The sequence below is a fragment of the Varroa destructor genome, unplaced genomic scaffold, assembly GCF_002443255.2.
Source record: "Varroa destructor unplaced genomic scaffold, Vdes_3.0 BEIS01000003.1, whole genome shotgun sequence".
In the NCBI taxonomy this organism is placed as follows: domain Eukaryota; kingdom Metazoa; phylum Arthropoda; class Arachnida; order Mesostigmata; family Varroidae; genus Varroa; species Varroa destructor.
The window spans coordinates 29,712,033-29,739,040 of record NW_019211456.1 but is presented as its reverse complement, the minus strand read 5'-3'; the positions used below and the strand labels follow the sequence as shown (position 1 = coordinate 29,739,040).

At 45.0% G+C, this 27,008-nt stretch overlaps 1 long non-coding RNA gene across 2 annotated transcripts; it reads left to right on the top strand.

Moving 5' to 3' along the window:
- The first annotated feature begins 625 nt into the window (after nucleotides 1-625).
- LOC147756787 (uncharacterized) lies at nucleotides 626-26,779 on the top strand. Of its 2 annotated transcripts, XR_015323250.1 has the most exons (3): nucleotides 626-6,942; nucleotides 9,626-17,990; nucleotides 18,749-26,779. It is a non-coding gene; the product is annotated as an uncharacterized LOC147756787 (long non-coding RNA). The 2 variants fall into 2 exon arrangements; XR_015323249.1 differs by having other exon boundaries at nucleotides 9,626-26,779.
- The last annotated feature ends 229 nt before the right edge of the window (nucleotides 26,780-27,008 follow it).

The window sequence follows — 27,008 nt, the reverse complement described above, 5'->3', positions numbered from 1 at the left end:
CTAAGTGACGGTATTAGCTCTAGCACGAGCGGTGGCAGTCGACATCGTGGCGACAATGCTTCGTTGTTTACTTCATTCTGAATGTTGGTTGTCGTCGTCGTCAACGCCTAAAGGGAAAGACGAAGACGACAGTAACATGAAAAGCCAACGAGATGTTGCCAGAATGGCTAGCAAACGAACGCGCCAGCGAGCGGGCGCCTCGTACTCCGACTATCGCTGTCACGGACGGCGGCTGGCTTCGTCGTTTCACTGTAATTCGAATGTAAACGCCATGACGGAGACGGCTGTTGTTGCGGCCAGTGCAACTGCATGCACCCGATCACCAGCGTTATGACCATTAACGGCAAGAGCAGTAAAATCATCTTCATCATTTGGCATGGTCTCATAACGATTTGGCCCTGCGCTAGCAGTGTTAGTGGCAAATCTTATTTCCGCCATTACTACGGTAAGCGTGCTATACTGGCTGTGCTGGTTGAATAATATCAGCTGTTGTGCTGCTTACATCCTTTCAGCACAGTTATCATCATCATCATCATCATCGTCGTCGTCGTCGTCGTCGTCGTCGTCATGCTCACCATGATCACCAATCAGGACGAGATACGAAGCAGAACCAGCAATGTAAGCGACGACAGTAAACTAGCACAAAACAGATCTTACTTGCTCATTGGCGGCATTTGTAACTATCTAACCGTTGTTGATGTGCTGCTGATCGCCCGCAGACAGCAGCAGCAGCAGCAACGGTGACGGTCGCGGCAACGACGTCAACAACAGAGAAAAGATCACTGATGTTACCATTCGCGGTATACCAAATAAATATTGCATCGAGTACACAGTCGGAGCTGGCTTTAAGTATCGCTTCAGATGCAATATTTTTTTACTGCCGGTACCGCTTCAACTATTATAGCTAATGCGGTCGGGTGATGGCAACTGTTGTCCTACGCTGAACACTTTGGTATACCACCTGCTTTTTTTTCTCCTATAGTTGAGGGGTGATGTGACATGGCTCGCTGTTTATGTGTATAGGAAACTACCGATGATACACTCGGTTGCTGCTGACGCCTATATATATATATATCTCTGTGTGTGTGTGTGTGCGTGTGTCTGTTACAAACGAGTGCGCAGTGGTGTTGACGACGAGGCGAGACCGATCGGTGTAGACTTCAGCATCTTAAGTAATGCTAGCAACAGCCTACCGCTGCTTGGACTAATAATACCAGTCAAAGCTGAGCTGCCTAGAAGCGAGCAACGTGATTTCGATGACCGGATCGATTGATTGATACTCGCTGATAGCGCAAAGCTGTCCGTATTGATCGTCAATTCCTGCCTATGATATATACATCGATGTAACTAGCTGGGCGACTAAACTGCTGACGGGGCATGATGTGAATTTAATTGAATTGCTCATGTTTCAGAATATCCAGAGATCTACAAAAGAGATGAAAAGAAACAACGCTAGATTAGTGGCGCAATGACACGTCGTCGAAACCTACATGGGTCAACAGCTATTTAACCGCCAAGGAGGCGTCGATTTCTTGTGACTGGCAGTTTGTATTCTTATGAGATGTATATGGAAGCTTACAGACAGAAAGCGTACGAGCCGCAGACAGAGCAACGACCGACGATTGTACGAGATGGGATTAAATGTTACGATATATGCAATATGCGTATTTGCTAGTTTGGTAAAAGTAAGATCGACATTTTAAAGGCGGTGTCACTTCGGGTTCTGAGCGAAACACGACGTAGGAGAATATTTCTCGTTCACAAAGTCTTAAGCTTTCATAGGAAGATTTTGTTTATGGCACTAATAGTTTTGATAGACATTTCTAGGGATACAGAGCTAAATCAGTTGTGGACAACGCACGCAACCACTGGTTTGAGGAAAGCAATAAATAATGATACATGTCAAAATAATATTTCCATCTCTGTCCAGGATGAGCAACTTAAAATTGAGCCTCAAAGACTAACTGATCTATTACAGAGAATGCCGCTAGCAGCTAAATACACCTGTAGCCTTATGAGTGGATCGAAATCCGTTTTGTACGGAAAGATCACCCTAGTGACGATCTAGGTCTAGCTTGAAGACAGAACAGATGAGCATGAGTTTGAATCGTACAGTAAAACGTGCACATGCACGTACGTACAGCGCCTATGTAGTGTTTATGAAACGCGTACGATATCGCATTGAAGTTGCAAAGCCCTTTTCTTCGTAGTGACCCTTAAAAACGAGTGATTTTTTTCTCCTCTCGAGAACTTGTTGCTGCCGCCGCCTGTCAGTCCACTCGTTGTTTGCGCTAATGGTGATAAAACGACGATTGACTCAATGCGAGCCTGGCGTAGACGTCAGCAAAAGGGCCATCTGATACTGTTTGACAAACTCCATCGTCGTCAATCAGATACCATCACTCACGAAGAGATTATGTCATGGCTTAGCCTTGTGTATTTTGGTCGAGCTGGCCTATTTCGAATACCAGCTGCGACACTACTGGACGTTCGTATAATTACAACAAAGTATCTATGCGATGCGTAAGGAGCAATTTTATATTCTGGTAAATAAATTGTTCTGTAAAACCTCGACGTATCTGTAAAGTATTCAAGTGGCGGCATTTCGCAAACTCAAAGATCGGCTCGCTAACATAGATCAGTTTGTGCACCATCTTATTTCTAATTAGCTAATAGTTACTCCTTTACTTTGGGGCGCTCTTTTTGTGCGTGCAGCCTTAATTTCGCTGAATATAGCTTGGCCACAGAAGGAACGATTGAATTGCAATGACGGTGCTTATTGAAACTGGTTAGCATCTAGTCAGTCCCCGAAGCTCACTTTACTCTGCAACGATTTCTCGTACCAAGAAGAGGGTATCTATTATTCGCATCACACAAACACGGGTTTGCTGCTCACACTTGTTCTTCATGGTATTTGATCTACGCTTTTCTACAGTTAAGCGCCAACTCAACTAACTGCTTTAAGTGACTAAACGCCACTCGGCCGCTATAATATGGTAACTTTGTCTAGTACCGTATTGCGTTTTTCGATATCTATCGGCTATTCGTTTTGCTTGTTTCTGTGTGTGGTCGAGAAGATCTACGGGCGGCGTTATCTTTCGTCACTGTGTTCTTTCTGGCTGACTAGCGGCACCACTGACGGCGGCGGCCTCGGTTTGTTGTGGCGCAGGGTTTTTGTCGTTCTTTACTTGACGGTTAATTCGCTGGCGACGAGAGTCCGTATGACATGGAAGGAGAAATAGCATCATACGACAGACGTCAAATAGGAAAGAATAGACGCTGAGGTAATATGCGGCAACACAGCGGGAAAACACCAAAAGACGCACCGCGCTATATATATATATATATGTTGAAATGTGTAACAAAGCGATGAGATCGGAACGCAACAAGCATTCAATAATTAACTAACATTTTGCTACCGATTGTATAGAAGCTTAGTCGTACAACGCCGGTGCAAGCATCAGCGATAACAGTGGCCAGGGAGTTTATATTATCAGCGGAGTGCTTTAGGACCAAAAACAATCAAGGTAGCATAGGTAAAGCTGCGGCTGTGCATTGTGTGCTATGAATGAATGTTTGTGTGCGCGGATTATCGTTGTTCAAACACGTATATATGTATGCTTGTAGATAATGCTGCGGCAATAGCTGCATCTGCCTAGGTTTTGGCAGCTATAGTCGAATACTTTAAGTAGAAGTTTTGCGCGGCAACGCCATCGACCTTTTGAATGTTGTCCACGCCGCAAATTTCCTGGAAGTGTGCGACCCTAAAAGGAAAAGCAGTCTGCCCTCTCTACGGCTATGCTGTGTATCAGCCGAAGCAGCAGCTTCCTATCTCTCTTTCTCTCTCTCTCTCTCTCTCTCTCTCTCTCTGCCTCTCTCTAGGGATTCTCAATCATCTCCGCCTCACAGACAGATGCACACATAGAAATTCTGATACGCAGACCCACAAAGTCACAGCTTTCGAAGCGAACAAATGTCTCTTTATTCCCGCGACCCGCTGTTGCTGATACTGTTATTGCTTTCGCATGCCTAGTGACTACTGCCACTATTATTACTACTGGTAATACTAAGGAGAAATTTGATTATTGTGCTGCTGTTTTTGGCTCGCCAGTCCTAGCTTTCCTGGATATGTTTTCACTGTCGTCTGAGAGTCCTATGCTGGCTATATAGTGATAGAGCGTACATACACACGTTGAAAGTGGAAGCTGTAGCGGTGGTAGCGACCGCTCACTTCGATCCGCCAAATGTTCGCACGCTTACACTATTATATATATGTATCAAAGCAGTGAACAAAACGAAGGGCTAACTCGCGAGCGATCCAGGACAGTAACGGCTACGGACGCTAGCGACGAGGTGATCAAGAAGGAAACGGGATTCTTAGAAAAGTGGTACACGAAAAAGGGGGGAGGGAGGGAGGGAGGGAGTATGATTCGATGGGGCCGCGCCAGCCGCCGCGCTGTGGCTTGTCCGACCCGACCCGTCCCGTCCCGTTCTTCTTTGGCTCCACGAGCTCTAGACAGTCGTCTGTCTTAGAAAAATCGACATACGACTAGATAGGCGAATGAACCGAACGCGAACTAGATAATAAACGAAGCTTTAAGAATAGCAGGCAGTAAATATACACATATGAGCGTTGTAACTATTTGAGTTTGTAACTATTGTAACGTTCGTCAAAATCTCAATATCGATTGATTACCACATCATCCTTGTAATATAACGATTGTATTCACGTTCTTTATCTCGATTCCATATCCGACGAAATGGACGAGCGATTAATTGTATCAGCAGTGTTCCGCCAGGGTTATCAAAATAGTGCTTGACGGGATTGAGTTGTTTAACAATGACGGGATTTAACTTTCAGCGTGCATAGTTGTGAATAATGCCGTCGGCTTTCCGCCCCGGGGGGTGACCAAGACGCGATTACTTGGTGACAGCCTAACGCATACCTGTTAAGTTTTTGCGATCTAAGCTAGTGAAGTTATTTGTCATGGACGATTATGGACGGCTAAGAAAATGGGGTGGGGGAAGGCGTTGGAGAGGAGAAATAATGGTGTTCATAGGCGCAGGCAAGCAAAAGATCATCTACAAGTGCCTTAGCTGACTAGCAGTGTATAGGTACGTGACACAGTGGTGGCTCCATATCTCTATAGAGATGGACAGACGGGTGAAGGTCTGTGAAAATCGACAACGGACAAGCGACCAAAAAAGGGTCGCACGTAGGGTTTGCTATGAGGATGAAACTGGACTTTCACAGAGCATAACTATATACTGGCAGTTGTGACGGTTTGAGGATGATCTTGACCGAATGATACGATCGCATCGCCGCCAGTGCTGATGACGGTCGCCACCGACAGATCCGGCAAATCCTATCTATTATTGTCCATTCCACACACATGTAATTGTACAACCAGAAACGATTCAGTTAGTTTCAGCGGTTTCTTACCGATTGGTCGATTAGCTTAAGAACATCGTGATCTGTAACAAACTCATCTGGATTGCATGACCTGACCGTGTGTAATATGTGGCTGTGATACAATAACCGGGCTATATTACTAGATAAACAAACATGAGGAAGCAGTGCGAGCGTTTCCCAACGGAACGCTGAACGGACGCTGCTAGTGGCGGCAGGTGCGGCAGCAATGAGTGAAACAGAATCGACCCGTAAACATGAATTTACTAGCTAGACTCATGCACGCAAACGTCTTGACATTGACAGATGTATGTGTTTCTATTCTGTTATTTCTCAATAGTCACTGGATGAGAAGGCAGCCAATTAGATTCAAGTGCATAGCGATTATTTACTACTATTATAAAAATTTCGTGTCTGTCAATAACGAGAACATTTCACTGAACAAACAGTAAACAAACACACGACCATATATGAGCGGATCAATTAATATGTAAGCTAGACAAGGTATTGATAAACTTGATCAGTGCTTTCCTGACTAATATTTGTTTGCCATATATCCGATTGTTCGATCCGGAATCGATGTTGAACCCGCAATAATTCTATGAGTTTTCTCTAAAAACGCTCCTAGCTATCATAATAATAATAATTAGCAGTTCCATGGATCGCTGTTATGTTAATAATCGTCATTGCCGTCGTCATGATTTCCCGGCAATGTTCAGAGCTGATCTTGCTGTTTAATTGAATGAGCACAATGGCTACCTGCAACTGACCGGCCTCAATATTTCGCTGTGTCTGTCTGGCTATCCATATCTGTTTGTCAGTCTATTAGTCTGTTGACGGTCGGCTTCGCGGTTGTCGCTTGCAAACGCCCGCTGCTGCTGCTGCTGCTGTTCGATTGCGTCTTTAGAAGACTTCAGTCGCAGCAGTGGCACTAGTACTCATGTTATCGTATTATAGCAGCCGCAGCCAGCAAAGAATTTCTCATTGCCTGCCCGCGCGATGCGCTAGGAAGCGAACAGCCGCAGCTTGAAACAGCGAGACGCTACTTTGCGCGGCGCGACCAGAAATAGCAGCAGCGCTGCTCGCCAGGACCCAGCGACAGTCACAGACAGAGTTGTTACATTTACAGCGGCAGTAAAGAAGCGGCTGCGGTGACAGAGAAGACAAGGATAGCTTCGCGTCGCTCCCTTCTTTTTAAGTAGCGCGCTCATCAACCTGGTGCATGTGTCATTGGTTTGTGTAACCGATAAACTACTGCGGGAACGTGGCAACAGCGAAGACAGCAGCGGAGCGGGATAGGGCGATCGTGCGGTACCACATTGTAGTTGTCCCATCGTAGCCGATCTCATTTGTTGGCAACGCCAAACGATGCGTTGTGGTGCAACGGTGAATTGTGGTACGAACAGCAGCAGTCGTGCTGTAGTGGGCAGTTGGTTCGTATTGGCGGTCAGTCGAGGGAGCGATCTTCGCCGACGGACAGGCCAGTGAGTGAACGAGACAGCAAAGTGATAGAAGAAGCCAGTTGGTTGTGAGTGAGTTCTACGCTTAAAGATTGGCTTTGTGTGGCCTTGTGTTTATTTGCCGGACACGTTGCTCCCGGTACAAGTCAGTAGCGTGCTGGTGGTGCTGCTGCGTCTGCTGCCGCCGCCGCCGCCATCGCCGCGGTCGATTCGGTTCATTTTGTTGTTGTTGTAGATCTTTGCAGCTTAGATCAATTGCGTTTTCTCTTTCACTCCGCTCGGCGTCAATATGGCAGAAGAGCGGCACCGGCAAGAAACACCAGTACCGCGGATTGCATCGCTTCATCGTCTGGTATCCGTCGGCTGCATGACTTTCTTCTGCGTGGCCTAATTGCCAAAAACAGTCGACCCCTTCACAGAAATAAACAGCATGTGTCCTTTAATAATCTCCTATTACATCCCGCCGCTTCAGAGCCTGCTTTAGTTCGAGCTTTTTCTACAGAGCAACAATAAGTGGACGACAAAGCGACAACAAAACCAATGTTAAATCAATTACCGTCTAATTTCTTCGATTTCATTTCTGGTCATGCTTTTGTTCAATATATCAACGTATTGGTAATATATGCATGATATATTGCTTTTGGCGATAACCCGTCTATTACCAAGCGCATATAAATTATTTACAGAAAGCGTTTCGAACGGATACCATGCAATTGCATTGGCGCTGGGGATCGATGTAGCATCAAGCGGAACGTACGCTTAGACAATCACGATAGACAAGCGTTAAGTACACCCCGTTCATTTGGGGTTAGTTGGAAAACAGAATTGTTCAGCCCGTCAATTTCGAATGTTAAGAAGCACAATGGGCTTTTCACAATAACGAGGGTAGTGATGATGCAAAAATGGAATAATAGTAATAATAAGGGACAACAACCCCTTAAAAAAAGAATTTCATCATTTTTTTTTGCCAAACTAAACCGATTGCCGTAAGCGTAGCATGTACAATTGGAAAAATCGTGAAAACCACGACTAGTATTAATGCAAAAAAGTAACCATATGGCCTCGCGAAGTTTAAAGTGGATGTCTTCAGTGACGTTTTGATTTGTCAATTTATAAATGTTTGCGTTTAAATAAAAGTTAATTAGATTATTACTCAGGCACGTGTATGTCCTGTTATACTCTTGCGTATGCTATTATTGTTATTGCGTTGTCGCTGTTGTTGTTGTTGAATATCAATGTGCACTATCTTGTTGCGAAGTACAAACACTAAAATCACGTTTATGCCAGGATCTTAACCGAATCTCGTTACGTAAGTTGGCACCCTGCAAGCGTTGTCGATCCCTACACAACCTGGTTAATTTTATTGGAATCCTCGCCATGGCTGTCGCTGCTAAAGCTGTCGATCTGACCTAATGCTCTTTAAATGTCTACTTTCACTTGTTCTTCTACTATTAGCGCCGATGGTGGCAATGAATTCTGACTGCATCTCTGATCAGCTAAAACAGACGCAAATTCGCCATTTTTAAATAGCCGAGAACATGTGGAAAGCTGACGTGAGCCAACAATCAGTCATTCTGTTTTTTCTTATTTCTAATGGTAGCAATTAGATATGCGGCGTATTCTGTGTAAAACATTTTCATGAAACTCCAATACAGCTGTGTGTCTCTGAAACACACATTTTTATATCTAGACAATTGTTACTCGTGTTTTTACGGTGAAAGAGAGGGTGAGAAAGCGGGCTATGGCATTTTCTATTACGTTCTTGTTCTCGTTCGAACGTTTGCCCACGTTCGAACCCGTTGTCCATGATACGTTCATCTTAGCCCTGAAGAAAGCTACAGCGGGGCACTCCACTTGATATCACCTAAACTACATATATTTTGTCTATAGGCCACGGTTAGGGTGAAGAAGGCGATGTATTTTGTAAGTGAAAATATTTCAACGATCATAGCCATGTTGACGCCACTGCTATTACCGTCGTCCGGACAGCGACTGCGGTATCTTACCGAGTCGCTCCCTTTTAGCTTTGTTCGTCTCGTGCTATATCTTCAATATGACACATAACGACGCATACATAAATATACATCTAGCCGGTCGCGGGTGAGGTGTCTATCGTAAGTATAAACATGACGGTTTCACGGTTCCATTCAAGGTTTTATCTCTCTGCCATGTAAACTACTTACTGGACCGTTGCAGTGACGGCGGCAATAACAGCAGCAGCAGCAGCAGCCGCAGGCGCTGCAGGCCCGGGCTCTGAGAAGGGAGAAGAAGAGGCCAAACAAACGAGCGATCGTCGACCGACCACCCGACTATCCATCGGGCCGCGAACTGGGCTGTTCAGCCGTTCGTCGCGAACACACAGGGCTTGGCTGGTTCTTCGGCTATGTTCGGCATCGGCGCATCCGTTCAAGGTTCGGAGTGAAACCCACCAAAAGAGGAGGCCTTGGCCGCACTGCTGCTCCTATTGCTCACTGTTGAGCCTGTTCATGCGGCTGCCACTGTTGCTGCTGCTACCCGTTTCAACTGCGACTCTTCCCGGAGTCTTTCTAACAGTGGCCGTCATCCCAAACGCCCGATTGACTACAATAGGCACAAACGAGAGCTGGCTAAGAGATCGATCTGGCTGGATAGTGCTTAGGGCTTGGCTATGGTGTTAGCTGCTGCCGCTACTGCTGTTACTGCTGCGTAGACAAGATCGTTCTTCTCATATGTGTACATACACGTCTGTAAATCTTCGAATCGCTTCTTCTAGCAGCATCAGCTCACCCCACACACCTTCCCTCTGGACACCACGAGCCTTCACCTCTAGTAGAGCGAAGATTAAAAGCGGGCCATAACACTTAGAGGTAGAGGGGATGAAAGGGACCTCCCCATCGGGTAGCGGACTTCGAAAAAGCAGGCCGATAACGCGACAACCTGATCTCACTCACTGAGTCGGTCAGCGCGCGGTAAGTTCTGTCATCTGGACGACGCTATTGGCGATTGCGAGACTGAGAAAGCGAAGTAGAAAGCGGAGCCGACCTCTATTCGATTTGTGGGGTACGCTGGGTTACGACGGGCAGTCGGTGCGGTGAAGCTCCAACCGGCACAGTCTGCGCTTGGCTTTGCTAGTAATTCTCTTCCACCTCTACTTCTCTTCATCGTCCCCTAATAATGATAACGAAGACGCCAAGAGTCGGTTGTTGCTGCTGCTGTTATTATTGGTTGAACTTGGTCTCTGTTTTTCCTTCCTTTATCCCTCGCTCTGCCGATTCGCGTCAGTCTCGTGTCTGAATCAGATCGTCTGAGAGCGCGGCATCGAACAAACCTGGAGCTTGAATTTTTAACCTTAGACCCACGAGGTCTGTGTAGGACTATGACGTCGCCAGGAGAGAGAGAACGGGGGGTGCGTGTGTGGCGCAAGTACAAAAGTTGACGAAGAAGAGGACGAAGACTGAGCGAGCAAATTCTCAAACTGTTCGGACTACCTTTTCTACTAAACCCAACTGACAAACAACAAACAGCCCTAGGCGATAGGGACTGAGTGGTAGACACGGGCCAAAACTGGCAAGCTAGCAGAAGCATCGGGAGTGACTAGATATCCTGTAGTCGCGATGATGCATACATTAGCCGCGTGGTCCATGTGCAGACGTTCAACTGCATCTCACCTCGAGACACGCATCTGCTTTTTCACGATTAGACATCGCCTCGTGCTGGAAACAGGCATCATTCCTTAAACATAGATATATATATATGTATATATACGTATGTACATATATATACACGTGTAGATACATATGCGCCAATTCCTTGACTTGGTCTCACAGGGCTACCACTTTACGCGAGATAAATCGCTTACCTTTTAAAAATGGCGCGGTACAAACATGTATATAAATACTGAATTGGAACTTCTCCACGTACATTTAGACTAAAAAAATATGTAACCGTGTACAGCTGTAACTCGATAACAGTAACTATTGTTACGCAATTAGCACTGCGAATATACCTTTATCAAAATCTTCTGTTATGTGCAACAAAATGGACGTATGATTCCTAATAATATATGTGGATATGTAGTCGTGTGGTAACAGTGTTGCAGCCGTTGTTGTTAATTGCAGAATCGTAACGGCTTACAAATTAGGTTAGATAGAAGAGCTAGAGAAAAGCGGATTAACAAGAAACTATAATTATATAATACTCGCCAAATTACCACCGAGTTGGACCAAACAGTGATAGAAGCGGCATTATAAGCAGCAGATTCGCTAGTAGTCTACGGCGTAATGTTATGCATATTAGTATGACTCGTTATTCTAATTAAAGAAATGTATATAGAAAGATATTTTCTGGGAGTACATATTCAGGGATTCACTGTTAGTATTTGGCGGGTACTGCACCGCTGTAAATAGAGATAGCTAACACACAATGGCAAGTGGCAATTGCTTTCGCTGGGCTACTGCCGTATAGAGAAAGCAACAAATGTGTAATGGCATCAGAGGCTTAATATGAACAGTTGAATAAATCCACACCCGGCTATTGGGCATGCTTACCAATCCTTAGGACATTTTCTATTTCTAGCACACCTAACGTAGCGGCAGATTTAGAGAACTAATACATCTGAAGCCACTTAAATAATCATTCATAATAGTAGGGCTAGTAAAAGTTAATTTTTTCTAAGACTACAAACGTCTTCATCATCTTCGTTATATAGCTTGGCAACGCTACGTACATTACAGTGTACACGATCCAGTCTAGAGGCATATATCTATTATAAATAAATATAACGTATTCCGTCCCTATCGCCTGGCTATGTTTATGTTCGAACTTGTACAGCTCTATTTGCTATAATCAGTTTACTACTATTATTATCATTAATCATTGGCTATGATACAAAGAGACCATGAACAGGGCCGGTTCAGTGAGTCTTTCTTCTGCGCGCGATTGTAGCGGTTTCCGCTGCCGTTGTTCGCGTTTGCACGTCGACAGGCATCGGCGCTGAGCCGCGCCGTAGGCTGCAGGTACCAGCACCACGGCTTGACGACACGATGATGACGCGTTCAACTACGGCCACCATAGCGGTCATTCCTCCACTGGCCTAGACTTGATGTTAGGAGACTGCCGGTTAGATTGTCTGCTTGGCTAAACGGTAAATTTGTGTGCGTGCGTATATGTATAGTCGTTCGTAACTCGAGTGCGATCAGTGACCACAAAGCCAGCAGAGAGAGTAGTAGCGAACTCGAACATTTACTCATCAAATCCTATGAAGTGATTTGTCCTACTATAGTTATAAGGCAGTCAACTCCCCCGACCGCTGGCTTGTTCGACGGCCTCGGGTATAATCTCGTGCATTTTCTGTTGCTCCTGCTGCTACGTTCCCTGGCCTTTCTCACTGTCTTAAATTTGGCGCCGGATACAGGCTGCCTTACACCATATTGCACATAGCAACAACAGCGCCGCACTTTCCGCTCATTTTGATGTTGCGATTAACTAGATCGGATTTACTCGATGTTGATAGTGAAAGCTGGCTTGTGTCTTATTTGCCTAGGTCTGATCCGTCTGTGCCTGCCTGCCTGCCTGCCTGTCTGTGATACTCGGTGTTAGTACGGTAACGGCTGTAACTTAGTCAGCGTATAAGCCACCTTAAGAGGCTATTAAGACGCTCTAGAGAGCAATGGTTAGTACGATCGGCGAGCTCGCGGACGGTAAATGAATGCGGTAATGATGTCCCTTTTGTTTAAACTCTGACGTCGGACTAATTTGGCTGTTACTGCGGTTACTTAGATTGGTTCGGAGCGGCGTTTCAGAGAACACTGTTCTTTGCACCCGTGTGTATTAACGTATTGATTGACCAGATAGTGAAAATGGGAAACATTAAGGTAGAAAAAATACGACAACAAAATTAACATCAACACGGCATTATCCTAACACGCGGTATCGTGTTGTTCGTATAATTATTAGCCGATTTCCCAAATGCGGGTGTCTGTTTTTATCCAGTAGCAGCAGTAATCGTAATTATAACAGTGCTTAATTATATCAGACATGTTTCCTTATTTGCTAACGGAGACATTTAGTTACACCGCCGCCGTCGTCGTCGTCGTCGTCGTCGTCGTCGTCGCCAGTTGTTGGTCCATCTCTCAGAACACCTAAATAATTCCAGCAGCAGAAATCCTGGTTAGACAGCAGAAGCGATACAGCCAACTGGGTCGCGGTTCGTCCGGCAGTAATAATAGCGGTTTACGGTCACAAAATGCCGAACAACACCGTCCACATGTCCTCGTTGCCTCACAGCTGTAACAACTAACTAATCGACAGTACCTGCTTCCTGTTATGCACTCCACTGTTAGTGTTAATGCGATTGCGACGAAACACCAAACGAAAGAGGGCATGCGCTCGAGGTACTTCATTGTGTATCGGTCATCTTTCACTGCTACAGTGATTGACTCGCTTTGCATGTTGAAGAGAAAAGTTGCGGGCGGACAGGCGTCGCATGTTTGGCCTGTGGCAACTTTTGTCTTCTTGCAGTCAACGCCGCAGTTGTGACCGCCACTTTTACCAAGCGTTACTAGTACTAGCACAGACATTCGGCAGTCAATGAACCAAGGAACTCACTGTTCTTTGTCCTATCGGTGTTCTTGGCTGCGATTAACGATTGATTCAGTGCCCGTATAGTGTTATGTAGATGCTTGGCCACTGGCAACCCAAGAGGGTGAAAAAAGGCCGACTGGCGGATGCTGTGCGATTGCTCACAGGCCTGTGTGATGTGAGTCGCCTTTATTTTTAGTGAACAGTGCATGTCGCTTTCGAAAATCGTCGAAGTAAGTTAGTTAGGTCGCGATCGTGGTGAAGTACGAAGACATGAGCCTCCATCTAGTTGTCTTACCTGAATCCCAACATACGCGACTTTCCTTGAAGCTGAGTCGTGAAGTTGAGGTCACATTGCGATCATTATCATCGGTTATGATGCGACCAGCTATAGGATGGTGGCCCAGTGGCAGATCCCTGCCGTACAGCAGCAACAGCGAGGATCCTTGCTTGCTTTTTCATTGCTGATCTACCACAACTATCCAACCGGTACAGCAAAAGTGATCCGATTTTAGACCGTAATCATTACCGTACTTGCTAGCTCGTGTCTGCCTGTAGGCGTATGTGTCAATGGTTTGACGAATGGCGGGGTGAACTTAACGACCTAGTAGGCCTAACGGCTGCATGCCGTTCGACGACAAGAATATATAAGTACTGCTAATTAAATACATCTATATAATGCATAATTCTCTGTAATGAGAATACATAGATGATGCTTGTATGTGCACAGCCGTAGGTCATTAATAGTTCTTTTTATACGCTTCCGGATGCATTTGCTCAAGGCTCTGGTTTCTGCAAAAGCTTGAAGGGATGCCGTATACGCGTAGCTATTTCCTAGTAAGGTCGGAGCGGAATATTAGGAGCGGAACAACGGTAGCTGTTATGTATAAGTTTGCCCTTGTCGTTGGTGATAGAACACTGCATAAGCAAGAACTTGAGTATTCACATAAATAAGATACGACAATTGTACATACGTAAACATGCCAATCGAACAGTTACTGAATTCGATTGTCAGTCACGTATACGCCACCTGCATATCTCTCTTTATGTGCGGTGCTGATACATCCGACCTTGACATGAAGCTTCACAAGGATCCTGCTGCCACCATAATAGTAGCTACTTAAATTGTCCGGATAAATTTAATTAACTTATAAATTTAAGTACCTAAGACTTGCTGTCCTGCGTCTACAACGACGGCAGCAACTACTGGTGCCATCGTAATTGTGTGCCTGGCGCAGTTCTAATAGCAACGAAGAGAGCTGACGCGGCATTTGAGAAGCAATAATCCTTGAAAAAGATGCCTGAGAGACGACAAACTCTACTGTTACTGTGGCTGCTGTTTATGACGACGCCGCCACTATGGCCAGTTACCTAGTGCGCGATGGTACTCTCGCTGTTTTCGATAATGTTGGGGTCGTCATTATATGGTTATTTTGATAACGATGAAGTAAAGTTCGCGAATGAAATACGCCGTTTGGGTGAGGCACCGCGACCATCCGTTGTCACAAAGTGCAGGTGACCGATTCAACGAGTGGCAATACGGTTCTATTGACAATTAAGTACCTTGACTTCTAACCTGGAACCGCCATTAAAGGTTCCATTCGACTGCCGGCTCTGGCACGAAACTGATCGTGTCTATTGGGACATAGCTTAACGTACAATTTAAATGTTATCATAAAGTTCATAACCGAATTGTTTCAGTTGTCTCTAGTCTGATTGGCAGCCATCAATATGATTTGAGATGATCAAATTTTCTAATTGAAGAAAAATTATTCGGGCAGTGGTTGGTCAGCGTCTCTACTCAGCGCTCTGAAAAATAAAGCCAAGAGACATTACGATGCTGTTACAACTAAAACCGCCTTCAATAAAAATAATAAAATGGAAAGTAGCTGTAACAGACCCATACAGTAATGGCTGAAGATTGACGACTGCTCAACAATACATTCATCATTCATTTAGTTTATTCATCAGTGATTGAAAGCGGGTGCCCGGTGGCCAGTCGTCATTTACTTACCAGGGTATCCTGACCACTGGTTGATCTCTTACAGTTAAATGGCATTATTGGTTTGTATGCGTTTGTGACATCGCCTTGTATATCGTTGCCGCGACCGTCGTCGTTGTTAAAGGGAAGTCGAATCAATCTGAAGCACGATACGCTAGTTGTGAGCGCGTCGCTCGTCAGTTACTCGCGAAGCTGAGATACGCCGCCTGGTCTGAGTTTGCTTGCTTGCTTGCCTGCCTGCCTACCTGCCTGCCTCGACTCACTGATACAATAGCTACAACTGCTTCTATTACTACTATATGAAGGAAACGGGGGTAATACGCAGCACCAATAGCCGCTGACCAGTTTGCTAAGCAAACCGGCGCACCCTTCTTCGCGAAACATCAGCACTAACGTCAACAGCGTCAGCGTTGGCAACATCATTAGACAGCGCTAGCTTGACATCAGCGACGTTAGCTTCGGGAAAAAAGAACCGTAACAGCATCGGCTCTCATTCCTCATAAACAGGAACGTCGCTGAAGAAAAGACGAAGAAAAATAAGGGAAAAAACAGCACCTTACACAGGAGGCGGCAGCGTTAGCTCACTGAAGAGAAGTGAGCCGCCGCGAATCTTCCAGCGCGAGTAACGACAGTAACAGCGCGAACGACCCCTGCTGCCACCACCGCAATCACCGTTATCACCAATAGAAGCTGAACGACAAAAGAGAATTGTAGAGAAAAACAGTTCACCAACAATTCGCCATTACATCAACGACCCGTACCGCTAGAGCGGTCGTAGCTGATACAATAGCTCGGCTAGTCCTCCGGCTTACTGGCTGACCTGACTTTGCTTGCTATTCGGGTGGTGAGTGTACTCGTGTCTGTGTCAGGGACTCGTGGTCGTATCTCCCGATGCTGTTGGCCGCTAATGTGAGACGCGTCTCAAGAATAGTTTACCACTGCTACTCCCATTCCCGTCGTTGCCCTTGCTACTTTTTCTTTTTCTTATTATAATTCTTCGGGACGCAGTCCTTGGTTTACTTTTTCGTCTTCGCTCAATTTGCTCTCCCTATATCCCTGCTAATGCCGTAGGCTGGGACTGGGCGGTTAATATCTGATTGGATAGATAGCGTGTCAATGGCTGGCTGGCTGGCTGGCTGGCTGGCCGGCCGGCCGGCTAGCTGGCTGGTGCCACTCGATCTTCGTTAGTTGCGGTTGAAGATGGCGGGTGCGCAGATTAGCCAGCGCAGAACAAACGCGTAGACATTCAGACAGACATCGAAGGAGAGATACATCCATCCAGTTATGCCATCCATGTACTCTAGGACCCGTCGAATTCTTGAAATGCTGCGCACGAGCGACATCGTGCATGACAAACAGATAGACATCGATAAATAGACAAGCCCAGCAGATCAATAGCTATGGGAAAACGATGAGATGTTGAATGAGCGAAAAAACTATATGACTATTATCGTCATTGTAATCACTGTTGTCCACAAGAAAGGCGCTGTTCACAAAACAATCAAAACCGGTCTTTAGGTCTTATTGCCCTACGGCAGTTGTTGACACAATTATCGTTAATGAAAAGGTTGAAGGAGCCTGTCAATACAAAGCATCTTATACGCTTTAACTGACTGCTGTATATTACCATTCGTAGAAAAAGAACAAGCTAGGTAGTAATTACCTTAATTATTAGTTGAATTTCTAGTTTCATTGTCATTTCTCAACTTAGATCGCTCTTAAGGACTACACCAGTCATTTTCGATGCCACCAAAATCTATCTCGCTATCCAGAGTTAACGTTATTACGCACACCCTTGCTATATGTTTGTAACAGAAAGCTTTTCTTACAAAACGTAAATAGACACTAGTCAACTGTGCAAGCATTACACACAATATTGTTTATTTTTATGATGAATTGTCACCGTTCTAGCCGTAATAAATCGTTCCGACAAATATGGATCGAACGGATGGTAACTGCTGCATAGCGGCAATAGCCTCAGCGTTAGCCGTGGCGCTAATAATAAGGGCGATAGGGGGTAGTGGCGACCAGCGACGCTCAAAACTGTCCAACACAGCGCTGCGTTTAATTATAATATTCTAAAGACCGCATTCAATTCACTTATTGACGAGAACATATAGTCGTACCATCATACCCCTGTTCTGCGCAAACAACAAGCAACAGTCATGGCTCTATTGACGTCGCCGTAGGTAATCACTAAAAACGCGCTGTTTCGTCGATTCCGTCATTTGATCGTGTGTCAGTCTGCCTGCTTTAGCCAGCAGCCCGTTGGTATTAATTTTATTATCATCGTTTAGTCCCTATCTAAGTACCAACGTCGTTTGTGATGTTTGATTTGCGATTGTCGTTGCCCGCATCTGGTAGCTCTCGTGGTTCACCATTGGTCAACAAAAGACACAGCAGTCGTCTCTTCGTCTTCTTTTTCGTCTTACAGAAGCGCCGGTGGAGGCGCGGCAGCGGCAGCTAAAGGAATAACCGAGCAGCGACCTCGCACCGCCAGTTGCGCTGCAACGCCGGGCACCCCACCAGTGACACCAGTCCCCCATAGAACCGTTAAAAGGTAGATAGGAGAGCGTCGCAAGACAATGCAAGTAGGGCGAAATTGCTGCGTGCCTATGTGTGCTTGCCTTACATGACCATGTGCGCCCGATCTCTACGTGAGTGCCCCTGTTAATGTGAACCGAGTATGCGTTGTCTCTCCTAGTATCTTTAGTATCACCAGCACAGCCTGCCTTTATACGACTACCTCTTTAGCTCCCACCCCGCTAAATACTACAACGACAACTGCGCACGATGTAGCACTGTGGCGTTGGGACTTGTTTACATGGCCTTCTTCGTCTTTGTCGTCTCTACATTTGGTGCCGACGACGGCTATTTCTCATTTTGTCGGCTCTTGTCGCTTTGTTGGCTGTTTGCTTGGTCTGAATTGTTGCTTGCCCATGAGCGAACGAAGCAATTGGTTCTCGCTCCTCAAATATATACGGCGGTGTGTAGGACCAGCAATAGCTAGTTTCTCAGTTCGACTCTGCTGCTGACGTATTTTGTTACTTCCCCATAAGCGAACCCCCTGCCCTGAGCGCCTGATCTTGCATTGCTCGGAGAACTCTCGGTCCTTCCAAAAATCATACTTTTCGCTTTTCCTTTTTATGCTTTACTGTGCAGTTGTTTGTGCGGGTACTCACTCACTGACGGCTATCTATCTGTCCGCTCGACCGATGACTGCATTGTTGCAAGCAGGTTGAGCCTTTTTATCTCTCGGTTCGTCGTATTTGGTGCTAATATTGTTATTATTATTACTGGTTGGTTTGGGTTTTGCAGTAACAGCGGCACCAGCAGCGGCAATACTAGCCACACAGTATAAGTGGTGGGGATATGCCAGAAGTCGGCGGCTGGCCTTTGTGGCCACCATTGCTATACGCTAACGAATGATAATGAGTGTACCTTAGTTGCGCGGTCCTTAAAGCGGCTAAGGGCGCTATTTTAGCTAGCTGTACAGCAAACAGGTGGCGCCGGATCAGGGACGCTCAAAAGCTCGTACATATACAAAGGTGCACAGTAATCCGGAGAGCAATGACGCGGGAGCTAAAGGGCCGAACAACGAAGTAGTCTACGATGGATATATATATGTTGATCGAGCCGGGTCGAGCGCCAGTGGCTGGAATGGTCGTAGTAGAGTGGAGGCGACGGACGGCTCAGTAAGATGCTGATGCTACTGCTGCTGCTGCTGCTGCTGCTGCTGCTACTGCTGCTGCTGCTGCTGCTGCTGCTGCTGCTGCTGCTGCTGCTGCTGCTGGTGGCTGTAATGGTGATAACGGTGGATACTCCTGCGCGCAATACAAAGCTAACGGTGCCGCTCTCAGGCTGGGCTTCTAGTGATCGGCTAGCTAGGCTCGCTGGATAGATCGATGTAACTGTTATTAAAGCTGGCGTCAATGGTTTGATCCACTGCCACCGTCACCGCCACCACTACCGCTGCTGCTATTGCTCCCAGAAAGAGCACCTCGACGATGGCGATAGCGGCGCAGTAGAGAAGAGGAAGAAAAGTAGGAAGATGAAAAAATATGTAAAACCGATGTGAAATCCGGAAAATGTGTTACATGGGGATGAGCTGAAAACTAGACGATGCTGAGAGAAATGTCCAGGGAATAGGACAACGCAAAAAGGGAACGACTAAAGTGAGAGACCTGGAAGAAAAAGTATGAATATAATATACATTGGAAGCCTCGGTGCAAACGCATAAAAGACATCGGTTGAAACGTGAAGGCAAATAGCCATCTCTTAACAGGAACACAAATGCGGATAGCTAAAGTAACGTCTCTGTTACAACGAACTATGCTACACAATGATGGTCAAGAATTCTGTTGACGCCAGCGATCCTGTACATGTATATATGCTTCTGTGTTGGCGCGATCCGTTTCAAAATGCGTTATCACACTAGTTAGTCGGAAAAGAAAAGATACCAAATTAATTAGAAAAGTCTGAATAGAATTTACATGTGACTGCAGCGCCACAAGTAACAGTATTTTCAATGGCCGCATCAGAAGTGACGACGATATAAGCTATTTACACAAATTCACAAACACACACTCGCTCAAACGATGAAAGCAGCAGGTTGTTCCGATTCCATATTTATACTCATGTAATTCGTCTCTTCTAAATCTATAATACTAACTGTAATAGAAGAGCCGCATCGCTATTCATTGGTAGACGGATGCTCATATTACCTCTCACCTCGACGCCAGATAAGAAATATTGTGGTTAACCAGACGCCGCTAGACGTCTAGTGCTAATACGCATATGCCTTTTTCGCTACGACTGAATCCTTATATTCTCTGAAAATTACCATTCTTGTCTGCGTCAAGATCTGTGTTAGATTTTACCAAACTAGCCACTGAGTCTGACTGACTGTGTGTGTGTGTGTGCCTGCCTATTTGTCTTTCCGTCCTGTTTGCCGGTCAGGTAGCTCGGCCCGTCCGCCACGGGTGCTTGTCGTACTGCTCCGTTCCTTAGCGCACTCTTTGCCGATGAACGCAGCTGCTTGAACGCTTACTAATATCAAGTATTATCATGGCTCGCATCGGTTCGAATCACAGCCAGACATTCTTTCGTTTGGTGCCAGCAAAACAGAACGACTATAGCACCTAATACCATACTGCTGCTGCCGCCCCGTTTTTACTACCCTTCAAAATACAACAACAAGAAGAGGACACATTACACCCTGAATACCTGACGTTGTTGCTGCTGCTCATATCAGACATATTATTTTGCCTTATATCTGCCCCTGTCATTTATCGTTATCGAATAGTTTGATGTCCGTCGACTCTATCGCTTTCATCGGCTGTGTGAAATGCGTTGCTTAAAGCTGTTTTGCTGGTAACAGCAAGACCTGTGTGCCTGCCGCCGCTGTTGTGGTACCCTTCAATTTCCCGAATCGCTGCTAGATTCTTGCCACCAGCTCCATTGCGGACTCATTTACAAATACATAGACAAACAGGTATAGATATATATACATGAAAACGTACGCGGGCACGGACGCAGCGGCAACAATGAGATAGCAGAAGAGGAGGAAGTGCAAGTGGACAGGAAGTTGGTCATGTAGTGGTTGCCTGATTGGTTCGTTGCTAAATACCAATAACAATTATAATTATGGTGACAATGGAGTAGATCTAAGGGTCCTACATAAAGTATGTGTGTGTGTCGCAGAGCTAAATGGACAACCTATTATCAACTAGGTGGAAACAATATTACGATGTTATACTATCGAACGACATAGGGAAATAGGCGAAAGTGAGAGGGAACGGACAGCCAGAAAAGTTCGAACTATGGCACCTATTCAAATCATGTCAAATATATCAAAAAAGATAGATAAAAGAAAAAAATTAACAATAAAAAAATTTGTTTCTTTCGCTTGCTCTCATCTTGGCCTTTGTTTCTTGAATGATTTTGAATGAACACACTGTCAACCGATAATGTTCTTAAACACTAAAGACGATTGCCTGGGGGGCATTCTGTATTGGAAGAGCGGATAGGTATAAGATTATAATGGAAAGGGTGTCACCTATGAAAAATGTAGCGAATACCAAAGCTGTACAGACATTCATCAAAGATCTCTCAAAAGCTCAAATGCTGTGAGTTATATTTAAGTGCCGCGAAGAATCCATAGAGCACGTACTGAAACAGTCACGAATTGCCGGCGTAGAATATGCGATCTGCGTCAAAAAAAAACATCCAATATGACACTTTTTTCAGAATCGCTAGATAACAAACATGCGTTAACCCTCTCTATGTGTCCTCTATTATCTGGTTTCTTGTCCGAATCATCATCATAATCTGCACGGCCACCGCAACTTCCTGTCATTAGACCCATTATAATTACAAAATTAACCAGATCAACAAAGTTTTCTGTGACCTTGCGATCCGCTTTTTTTTTTGTAATCATCACATTTGCCCCTCCCTAGCTCCAGCGCCATTTCTTGGCTACATAGTCTGCTCTTTGCTGCAGTCAACTCCGGGAAGAAGGGGGTTTTAACAGTAATGGTACTCGCCTCTGCGTCTACTCCAGCTAGCCTCGTAACGCCGCGCTTGATACCGGCCCACTGATCGGTGTTTCCTCCTTTGATCGGACAGCCACGGGCCAAAGCAGCTGCTTTGGCTGGTTCTTCTATTTCTGCTACAGCGGCCGACCTGGCGTAACAGCAAGCGCCAAGAAACAAAATAGCAGCTGTCCAGCGCCCATCACTGCCGCCGCTCGACGCCAGCAGCGTTCCAGGTCCGCGTCGCCGTTGTATCTCCTGATTAGCTCTTCCGCTTGTTCAGTTTTGCTCACTTAAGTTTCAAGTCACGTTGTTAGGCGCCAAAGCTGAATTGCCTCTCTACCTGAAACTAAGCAGCAGTGGCTTCTGCTGTCTTGTTCCCCCTATGGGCCCAAGTCCTAATGATGATAATGATGATGCTGCTACCGAAGCCAGAAAAAACTGGCTAGCGTTCGAAAGCGGTCCCCGCTCACCACAGCTACCTCTATCATTGCTGGTCGGCCTCGGTAGAATCCCCTACATCCTACCATTATTTACCTCCAGGTAATTCGCCATCTTTGTCCGTTGAAGTTAGCAGCGAGATGTTTTTCGAACGTATTTTACTGCTTCTGATCGAGTCTCTGCTCTGGCTATTCGTTTTAGTTCTATTTGACCTGTCCCGGTGCAGTGACGCGTCGCGGCGGCTTTAGGCTCCGTTTCAGCCTGTTTACTCTACTTGATCATGATAATGTCCATACGTATGTTGGTGATTTTTCTTAAACATAGTAAAACGAAGCTGGAACCTTTACTTCGTAAAAGATCGACTGAATTACTATAGAACTAGCGCAAGATATTTTTTTGGTCGAACACACTTGCATGAGCGCAACAAGAAATCTGTTAATATGTCCGTGTATGTATGTACGTACGTCTGACCCGCGGGCAGTTTATGCTTTTGCTTCAATATTGTTATCGCCTTTATTTGATGGAAAGCACAAAATGGTTACCAAGCCTATGTACTGAGATTTTTTTGTCCAATCATTTGCCTCAACTCGCTCATCTCCTGTAGGTCTTTTTCTTACCACCCAGTTGTAGACTGTTCTATCCGTAGATTAATAAGCTAGCTGTTGATCTTCTTGAATGGTAACTAACTAACGGATGAAGAGAACCGAAAAACGGTTTTTTTCTGCAATATGCCTAAACGTTCAGTAATGGTTAGAAGAATATTTTGCGCAATTCCATCTCTTCATACTTATCGATAAGTGTTTGCACAATCACTGAAACGCGCCGACGTAAACAAAAGATAGTTCGTCAATATTATTTAACAATAGGTTCATTTGTCTAAAGTAAATGATCTTTATCTATCAGTGTTTCGAGTACGACAAAAAGGCAGATGCATTTGTGTGCAATATAGTGGTTTTTTGTTATATATTCTGCCAAAAACCAGGGGACCATGCCGAAACAAACACCTAAATTATGCACTGATAGGTGGAGCTACGTACACATAAAAATGATATTTTTCCCTTTAAATTTGATGACAAATCCCCGTTACGACTCTCTATATGTAACATATAGAATAGTGGTTATGATGATCCCGGTTTTGTCTGAATGAGCTCAGTTTGTTCATGGCTGAATCGCATCTGACGTTCGCATAAGACCGATTCTGATGACTAACGTTCGTTACTTAACTAAACAAAACATTACCACAGCTGGCAATTAACGAATGACTTTTTATAGTATATACAGTATAGTGTGTCGCCGTTTGCAATCCAATTATCCAAAGACGAACTAATGTCTAGCACAAGCTGACCCAAAAAATCGTAAAAACTAATCAAGAATAACAACGTCCCCGTTGGATGTGATTCTCCAAACAATCAACAGCCTATTTTCGAAGGGAAAAAAAAAACGAGATCTTGTCATAGCTAATTGAATCGGTGTACGTTTTAGACGATACGTGAAAACCCAATAAGAATCAGCTGTCCGACCAGCTAGTCAGCTACCAGGCGGGGAACATAATGATATGTGACATTTACTAATCCGCATTGGCAATCGTTATTATTCCATTACGGATTGAATTAACGACGGTCTTTCGAAAAAAAATAACACGACCTGCTTACGAGATTCGATTTGTAACGCAGCTGATACAGGAATCGTCTGCTACACACTCTTGCTCCTAATACATAATCAATATATTTCCCCGCTGTCTTAGCTTTATTCGAGTGCGTGCCTATTCTATATGTAGGATATAATTAATTTCCTTTTGAATGATGTAACAATGCACACAGGCGGCTTTTTGAGATATCGTAGACCCGTCAGCGTCGGGTGTGAACTATGTCCACGGCTGGCTTCAGACTATAAATACGCCATAACTATAATATATATATATTGAAACTTTTTCTAGCTTGTTTTCAACAGCTTCTGCAATATGATTGCATTGGACGTTGGGCTTTTTCATTTTGTTATTGTTAAAACACTCATGCAGGACGGCTTTTATTTCACTAAATAGAATCCATTAACAAAGTACAGCATGGCATTATTCTAATGCTCAGGCAGTGATGACGAGAGAGCTTGGTGATGCGAGTAGTGCCATAGTTAATCAAACAAAGGATATTTAGCTAAGACACTCTTCAGCCTTGGGCTAGCCATATTCAAACCCTTATCTTTTTCTATTTTTTAAATGGACACAGAGTCAAATCAGCTTTATGCTTCACCCGTTTGGTGTTTTCTGTAGTTATGACAAAATAATGGTTCATGTAATTGTCGGCAGCCCGTTCGATCGCTGCAGCTTTCTGCTCTATCTCGATCGTTCAACCATGGAAAGGTACCTTGTTCCTCGCTGCTGATGTCGCTCGTAGTCTACTACGCTACTGGCGAGGCGCGACTACACCCACGAAAGGTTTGCTTTCTGCAGCTGATGCTGTCGGTTGCCAGCTGGGGCTTCTCTGGTCGCTGGCGGTAGGGAGCCTTTAAGTATACGGTAATATTATATATATATATATGCGGAGCGTGCGTATTGGCTTATGTCCTTTTACCGGTCTGGCCAAGTTCAGCAATTTTTTTCTTGACACTGCATCGCCTTCACTACGGTGTTACATGTAAAGGTGATTTGCCACTCGCTGTTTGCCGTTCTTGTAGCCGGCCAGCCTAAATAGCAGCATAGGAGCAGAATATAAAAAAGAAAACCGTGGCTTCAAGGTGAAAAGCATATAGCTCGGCCCTATCACTGATGCTAACTAGATGCCATAACAATTAATAAGGCATTGAGCCCGACGTGATTGATTATTTTTCAAAGATTTCTTCACGGCCTGAGCGGCGGATTTCGTCCACAGCGTGTGGACGCGACGTTTAACGAGCAATAATTTACTGGTACTGGTACACTTTTGTCATTGTCGTAACGGGGAACTTGATGTTTCTGGCTTTTAACGTGCAGGTATCAGCTGGTTTTCACAGTAGATGCATCACAATAAACAGTTTCATGTGTGAACCGCTTATTAGCCAGGAGGAAGGCGTTAATGTAATCAACTGTATTCGCGGGAAAGGGCTCAATTCACTTTTTACATTGACAAAAGTTCTTCTGTAGGAATTAGACCTTCCTGCAAAAACTTGAATTATAGATGTCATTCAATTACAGTGACTAGCAACTTCGAATAGATACGCATCCTCCAGTCACATAAACCATACGTACTAGGATTCGGACCTTTTTTCGTCTATGTTTTTAGCTTGTTGTACTATGTACATATAGAGAAGGAGATGCCGATTCAAACTAGCCGCACTACGAAGTGCTACCAACTGAAATAGGTTCAGTGGTTGAGAAGTAGATTTAAAATCGATATGTCCATAAGCTATTACCGATCACTGACATAATTGCTCATTAATTGCGGCATGTCCGGAAATTGATCCGATCGCATTGATTGCACCAACCTCAAGATTACGTAGTTATCAACAGAAGGTCATCTGTGAACCTATTAAATGAATCTAGAAAGACAATCCGCCTGTAAGAATGATTTACCCATTAACACGAATGCTGATATATTGGCAGCCTCTTCTGCCGTCTTAAACAGTCATACTACTTAACGCAAAAACCAACAACCTTATTACATAGTCTAACATTTCAATCGTACTGTAAACAATTTGTCAATAGAGCCACCATCATAATCACTATCGTTCGTCGTTAACTGCTAACAATTGGATCACAGCTTTGATGATAAGAACTCTGAATTGCATCAGGAACGGCAACGCAGACAGTCTCGACTGTACCAAAAGCAACGACAGTCATAGTCGCGACGGTAGCTGTAACACTATTCACTGTTTAAATCTATAATGATGCCACTGCTGCCGCTGAACAGCCGCCGGGCGGCCAGTCAGTCAACGGACGCAACCACTTGTACGTGCGCTGATTCACCCCACCGGCGAGAATCGATCACCGCTGCAGATGCTGCCGTCACAACCATCGCCAACTGCAGCTGTTGTGCTGTACTACGATGACTGCCGCTACCCCGACACGGACGTTTTGGCGTAATCCGGCTCTGGGTGGGTCATTTCGTCTAACCATCAATCGACAACGGCACCAGCCGTAAGAACACGTCTCGGCACGCACACATGCATACACAAAGTCGTACTTGCGAGCAGGCGATGCATAACTAAGACGCGGACTCTGGCAGTACGCACAAATGCAAGATGGCAGCGGAGGACAAATGGTGGCATTTCACAGTTGCGCGTGGAGAACGTCTGCGTGACAGGCGTTGTGGAATAGCTGAACTTCGGCGTGTCTCCGCAAGCGATAGAACCATCATTTAGCACAAATAAAGTGTATATAAAATAACAATAATAGTAAACATAACGTTGTTATTGTGTCAGTAGCTTTTTGAAGAAAAAAAACAAAGCTTTTAACCAAAGGATAGCATTGTCCCACCAGAACTATCGTAGGTACGGAAAGTGTTAAAAAAAAAAAACAGCACACTAGATCACGTTGTGGTTATTATCGTTATTTCTATCTGTCGCATTGGTTTTACAATTTAGTAAGGTAGTACGGTACGTATGAACATTGCCCGAGATTGTGTGAATGGCAT